We start from the raw sequence: 7,846 nt of genomic DNA on the forward strand, positions 1-7,846 counted from the left end.
ACAAACCTTGCATGAGTCAGACCTACTGACCTCTTTAGCATAATCAGACTTCCTTCTCTACTGTTCCCCACAGCTTAAACATGGAGGTTTGTATATTTCCAGTGTTGGTCTTGATAGGTCAAGATACAGATAAGGTGTTGTACTCTCAAATGAACCTGTGCCTTTATTTTTTTCCTGTTTGAGCAGGTTATCCCCATTCTTCCCAAAGACTTAGATCAGTCTCCTTTGTGGAAGGCTTCCTGAGGCTCTTGACTTGATCACATTTGCATAGCAAATCTTTAAACAGTTGTAATATATTAACATGTATAAAAGATTCCCATAGTTTACTGAAGGAATTATGTTTTCATTCTAATAGAGATGATATTTTGCATTTTAATAAGCAATAGAGCACTTATATATTTGTTTCTAAACTATTTGAGGTGAATTTTCAAAGAAGCTTTGGTCAATCAAATGTGAAATTCTACTATGATAGCTTATGAGGCCATCTAGGAATAAAACTAGCAAGAAGAACATGTATGGCGAAGGATACCATGTTCTTTACTATCTTCCATTAAGAAAAAAAGTAGTACATCTATCTACTATCATCTCAGCAATGATCTCAACTCATCATAACAAGCCCTCAACATCTTGCCTCTAAGAGGTTTGGCCTATGTGCATCTGTGTGTATGTTTAACACACCCTATGACAGACTCATCTGGCCTGACTAAAACTGTGTGTGACTCCACAAGATCTTACATGTAACTAATGTGACCTGATTGTGCCTGTATTCACAGGACCCTACCTCTGTCACACATTTTTCCCGAGCCCCTGTGCTTATCTAATCCTAACTCTACCTCATCTAGCTTGAGTGTCCCTGTGTCTTTTGTGTCCTGTGTGTGACATGATGTAATTGGCCTGAGTCCCATATGCCTATGTTCTACCTCTAAACATCAGACCTGTGTGTACTGTGCCTATCATATCCTACTTCTGATATGCACCTCTTCTGTCTACCTATACCTCATAACAGACTCAGTATTTGGAGTGAGTCCTGCAGATCCTACTTGTTTCACCCTTGTACTACCTCTATCCTCTTAGACATGGCCCTGCAGGTTCTTGCTTAGTCCAGTACCTTTGTGACTGTCTCCTAATTTTGTAACACTGCCAGAAAAGACAAACAGTGTTTGGAGTCAGGCATAGTTTGAATGCCCTAGGTCAAAGGTGTGTGTTGTACTGGTTGTATCAGCATGCTTTTCAGCTGAGCAGAAATAACATGTATATATGGGAGGCAAGGAAGTATCATCCCATCTCTGTATTCCACTATGGAACCAGATTCTGTCCAATCTTGATCTTCCTCAATCACCGTTTTAGATCCATTCACCAACTTCATATTCTACCACCATTTATTGTCTATTTTATATACATTCCAAATTTCTTGTGTTGTAATACTTCTTTTATCAGTTTAAGTATATGTGTGGTCTTCAATGGGTTTCCTCATATGCCAGGAGTAGAGGCATCAACTTTAAATTCTTATGCATATAGACTGTGATTGTCTAGAATGAATATTAGAGTAACCTAACTTTATAGAATGTAATTTATATTACATGTCATACCTTAACTACAAAGTTGTGTGGGGGGTATTAAGAACCCTACTTCATTAATCTCAGCAATAAAGATAATAGCCTCTATGGATATCTAACTTCAGCTTACTAACTAAATGCACTGTCATTTCGATAATAAACTGCTTTGACTTGAAGTAAGTATCCATATGGGAGGAAAGGTTCTGTTAATATGCTCATTTCAGTCCCATCCTTGTGCTGTCCCATTAAGGTACCTAAATCATTTCACTATTGATTTACACATGCATGCATAAACATTTTTGACAAATTTTTAATGATGGGAAAATATTCACCGTCTAATATTAATTGAAAATGGGAAGACATAAAATATGTACTGAGAGCTTGTTCCTGTATAATGTAAAATTACAAATTACAGACTAGCAAAGAAGTCATTAAATATTAACACAGTCTGACTCTGTGTGATTTTAGATATGATATTTAAATATTTTTACATTCATTAGTGTTATTTTTTAATCCATATAATAAATGCCTATTACTTTTGTAATTAGAGGAATCAGATTTTGTTATATAGACTGAAGATCTAAATGTAAGTACATATTATAAATTACCACTGTAACTTAATATTTTATATGAAAATTGTCAACATATTCATTTATTACTTATAATCACTTTAATTTATTTTTTAAATAGTAGGAGTGTTGATTCATTAAGGAAAGTTTCAGAGAACAGCAGGAGTTCTGAGGGAGAAATACTTAAACCTTCTTGACATTGCTATATGTATCTCAAACAGGGCAGACATTTACATACATTTGAAAACAATAAGGGAAAAAAAGCCTGCAAATCATCCATGATTTCTGTTTAGACTTTGGTACAAGATATCTCCTTGGCCTACACGCGTGTGGCAAATAAAATGTAATAGCAAATTCCCACTAATAATCGGAATCACCGGAATCTTCTGAAACCCATGATAATTAAAATATGGCAGAGAAGGAGTAGGCTTTCCTGGGTATGTACTGATCCTGGCAAACCAAGTCACTGCAGGACTACGTGTATGCTCTTTCACCATGGAGAATGGGCTGTGTGAGAGAAGGGGCCTGTGATTGGGATATAAAGTGAATAAATAAGTTAATTATTGCAAAAAAGCAGGTTTTATCCATGCAAAGAAAATTGCATATGCATGTGCCACAGTAGTGGGGTCTATATTATGCCACAGATTTATATTGATTTGACTTTGGGTTGTGTGTCTGTAGAAAACATTAAGTAAAACTACCAAAAAATGTGAAAGAGTTCAGAAAAGACCAGGAGGAGGAGTGAACACATATCCTATCTCTGAGATTTAATTGATAAATATAACTTGGTTAATTACTGCTTTCATGTATATTTAATTAGCACATACATAATTATGTTCTATACACAATGGTTATACAGATATAGAAATAATTCTGAGTCTAAAAGAAATTAATTTATCATTTATTGTTAAATTTATTCATTTACTTAAAATTAATCATGGCAAGAAACCATTTACCTGACTCAAGTTTGGCTTAAATATTGTAACTATATCATATAAACAATTTTTTATTGTTCTGGAACTATAAGTTAATAAGTTTTATTATTTTAGAATTATAAAGACACTTTTGTTATGTTTACATGTTTGGTTTCTTGAGCAGGGTGGGGATGGGGGCATGTTTTTCCAAATAGTGTCCCCTCTGTAGCCCAAGCTGCCTTCAACTTTTAAACTCTTCTATTTGAGCCTCCTCTATGCTGTGATTGGAGCATGTGCCAACACTCTTAGCCTGATCATTTCTTTTATTTGCTTTATTTCATTTACTCTATAAAACATTTTATTTCTGTTTAACAATATTATTACTCAACTATAATGTATGTCTTTTTAAAGAGATCTTTAGATTGGATACAATTTAGCATGTTATAAATCAGCTTAATCTGTTTGATCCCAATAAAAATTAGTGTCAATCGGGACACTTTCTTTATGGGCAAGGCTGCTCCTTTGTTCACACACATATCCCTGTTGCTGTTACTACTGTAACCGAAGGAGAGAACTTGGGAATCCATTATTAAAAACAAAGGACTCACAGGCATATGACTGTCTGAAGAGGATCTTATTTTAATTTTTCCAGAAATGCTTGTTCTTAATTGAGTCTATACGGCTCAAAAAAGCATTAAAATACAGTCAACTAAAAGACAGTGCAGTAAATATAAACTATACCCGCCCTCATCATCATAGCAGTAAAATACTGTAGTTTCTCAAGGTCTGTGAGACTCCCTGACCAAATGCCATACACTGATTTGAGCAACAGAATTGTGTCATCTAAAAGATCTGGAGATGGGAAGGCAAAGTCCAAGGGCCGATCAGGCTTAGTCCCCGTAGGGACTCTCTTTGTGCTGCAGCACACTATTTTCATGTGTACTCACGTGGTATGCAATCTTAGGGTTAGTTTTTAAAACTACACTTATTAGTTAGTTTATGGGAGGGGGCACCTGCAGGACCCATGGTGACAAGAAAACTTGTTTGAATCAGTTCTCTCCTTTCACAATATGGGTCCTGAGGATCAAATTTGGGTATTAGGTCTCCTGGCAAGCAACTTTACCTGATGAGGCACCTTGCCAAACTTAATTTCTGAGACAAAACGTGTTTATTTTTGTTTGATGAAACATGGGTATATGCATGGCAAAATATATAGATGGAGGGTAGAGAAAATCTTGCATGACTTAGTTCTTTCCTTCTACCATTATACCACAAACACACACACTTTCCCATATTTCACAGATTACACATTATACACACATACCTTTCAACCTCACAAAATGTTTGCTGCATGGATGTTGAATGCAAATACTATTTTCTGGATAAAGACAATCCAATAAAAATCATATTCTGAAAAATTGTAAATACATACTTAACATATTGTCTATAAAAACATAATAAGTTTCTTTGCACATTGATATAATGGTATTTCAAAGAATTATTATTTGAACAAGTATTTAACCTTTTTACCAGATGCATGTTTCACAGGAATGTATCTTAATATTGTGGACCCATTATCCTAGAGAAAGATGAACTTAAGATAGCCCGAATAGGAACAAAAAATATAATTTCCAAATAAATGAGGTCAAATTTCTAAACTTAGATGCTCATGGCAAATATTACAATTGGATTATGACCAAAGACTGTGTACTGTGGATGTCTGCTGTGCACTTACCCTAATCACCATGAAAAGCAGCCTTTGCACAGAGATGTTCTTCATTATTCTGATGCATCCTTTCTTCTTGAACATTGCCTTATATTTTCACCAGAACTTCTGACATATTCTCTTTTCTTATCACAAAATATTCCTATGAGTTAGAAGGTGCAAAATGTTACTGTACAATTTATAGTTGAATTAATGATAGCCTTCTCTAGTGTGAAAATTGCCACAAATGAGCTGCAAGGTTCAGGTCATTGTTGAACCTTGAAATAAGATTTTAAACAGAAGTTACTCACCTCTGAGGGAAAAAATCATATGAATTTGCTTTGTGCAAAAGTGATGGTGTGTGTTCTGGTTAGACTCTTTGTCAATTTGCCACAAATGTAGACCTGAGATAAGGAAACCACAGAAGAGGTAGTGCCTCCAAAAGATCAGCCTGTAGGTAAACATGTGAGACGCTTTGTTGATTAGTGTTTAAAGTAGGAGAGTCCAGCAAATTGAGAGTGGTGCCACACTTGGACAGAGACTCTTGGATACTAGGAGAAATAAGGCTGAGCAAGTATTGGGGAATAAGCCTGTAAGTAGCATTTCTCCATTGTTTCTGCTTAAGTTCCTGTCCCCAGGTTCCTACTTCTCCTTCTACGCCTCCTTCTTCTCATCTACCCTCCTTTTATGATGGACTGTGTAAGCCAAATAAATGATTTCCTCCCCCAAGTGGCTTTTTGGTGGCGTTCATTTATCATAGCAATAGTTACCATAAGACAGATCTTTGAGTTGAAAAGTGTGCAATGTGTTTATATGAAGTCTACCCCAATCTCTCTCCTTCATTTCCTCCTCTATCCCACCTTCACCACATTTTCTTTCAAACTTTATATGGTTGGTGGGGTTGTTGTTTGTTTGTTTGTTTGGTTGGTTTTTTTTTTTGAATCCACAGAAACAACCAGCACTGCATTCACACACACACACACACACACACACACACACACACACACACACACACACACACTTAGGACCATCTACTTGAACATCCATAGCTGTTCATTTCCCACATCCCTGAAAAGAACTCTTCCTCCCCTAACAATCTTCAGTAAAAAAAAATTCTCCTTAGCTAGTGGCAGAATTTGATGCCAATCTCCACCTCCCTATGCTGCAATTTTTGTCTGAGTTGAGACTGCTTATGTGATGAGTTAATATGCGTGAATGACCATATCCAGAAAAGTATCATTTCCTTGTATTCACCTTTCCAATCCCACTTCCAGGACAATGCTAAGTTTTAGGAGGATGGGGACTGGTACAAATATCCTGTTTAGGGCTGGCTGGTTTATTCCCATTTATTACTAGACTCACTAGTTCATTCACATAGTTATTAACTCACTCATTCATTTATTGATACACTTTGAAGACTGTTAAACCTACTGAGCCTGTAGCTATTCACTGGGTTTCCATCTTGCCCTCTCAGTGTTGAGTCATATAAGATGTGAATTTCCTCTCCAAAGAGTGAAATGAGTCACAGAAACTATGTCAGGATTTAAGATGGTTAAGAAGTTAGTGAGTAAAATAATTTAGTCAGTCCTTTACTTTATCAGGCCTTCTGTATGTCTTCTTGTGCATCTGTACTGTCTAAGCTTAAAATCCAGGAAAACACAGAATATTTGGGGAGACCACTAGTAATTGCATTTGAAAATAGCTTTGGAGGAGTCTTAAAAAATGCTGTGATAGGATTAAGTGCACTCTGAAAGCAGGTGGACCATTATCCTAAATTTTCTACAGTTACATTTTTTTTAAAAAAAATGCCTTTGAATTCTGACCAGATCTATGGAAGATTAAGGCTGGTGGATTTCTTATTTCCTTACAGGGTCTCATTTAAAAATGTCTGCTAGATACACATCAATGCAAGAGGAAGCACTTGGTCCTGTGAAGACTGGGGTGCCTGAAGGTAGGGGACTGACTGCTAAGGCAGTGAAGTAGGAGTGGGGGGTGGGAGGTGAGGGAACACCCTCCTAGAAGCAAGGGGGGGAATGGAATAGGGGAGCTGTGGAGGGGAAGCCAGGAAGAGGGATTACGTTTGAAATGTAAATATATAAAATCAACAAAAACATTAAACATTTTTTTTCTGTTGAATGTCATGCATACTCCTTAGTGAAATCTTTCCCATCCAGACAGCAACTTCAGGCTGGTTACAGTGGAATCCTCCACACTCTGGCTTCAGTGCTCGGTGGTCCATTTTTCCGAGGCATGTAGGTCCAAGATGCATATGAAATGTAGATGCCATTGGAAGACTACAAAAGGAGAAAGACCTTTTTTAAATAAATTTTGGTCTAATGAGTTAATCTCAGACTTTACTCAGCTAGAATCTTGGACTCTACAGTAAGTAGTTCAATTGACCCAAGATCTGGTTTCTATTTTCTAAATGACTTCAGGGTATGCTGTGGCTTGCAACCATATTTTCCCTAACTCTCTCACTCTGTCTGTCTCTCTCTGTCTCTCTGTCTCTGTCTCTGTCTGTCTCTCTCTCTCTTCCACACACACACACACACACACACACACACACACACACACACACACACACACACTATACTTTGGATTTCTTTTACTGCAACAGTAAACTTAATGGAGACCAGGAAAATCACCTTAACACCCAGAGAGTACATCTGACTCCGACTGCTGCTACCATGGTCACTGAGACAATGCTTTTCTTCACATCAGCTCTCAAATGACCATAAGCTTTGACCTTCAGTCTTGGGATTCTGTCTGAAATGAAGAACTTCTGATTTACTACACATTTGTCCCTGCCTCCTGTGTACATCTGTTTGTCTACTCTACAAATACATTTATTAAAATTTGTCTATATTCTGTATTTCATAGTCCTTTCAGTGCACACAATATGATGTTCTTTATACCTTCTGCTGACATAGAAGGCATACAAGTAATGGATATAATGATATGAATACACACATTTCTACATTTTCAGAGAACATGAAACACTAGGTAGATAAATATTAGAATGAAAGATTCCATACTCACTATACTAGTCTCTCTCTAGTAAAGGCATATCAAAATTCTGCTGCAAACACTTCCTTTATTTTT

Source organism: Rattus norvegicus, chromosome 7 (assembly GCF_021556685.1).
Source record: "Rattus norvegicus strain SHRSP/BbbUtx chromosome 7, alternate assembly SHRSP_T2T, whole genome shotgun sequence".
Taxonomy (NCBI): Eukaryota; Metazoa; Chordata; class Mammalia; order Rodentia; family Muridae; genus Rattus; species Rattus norvegicus.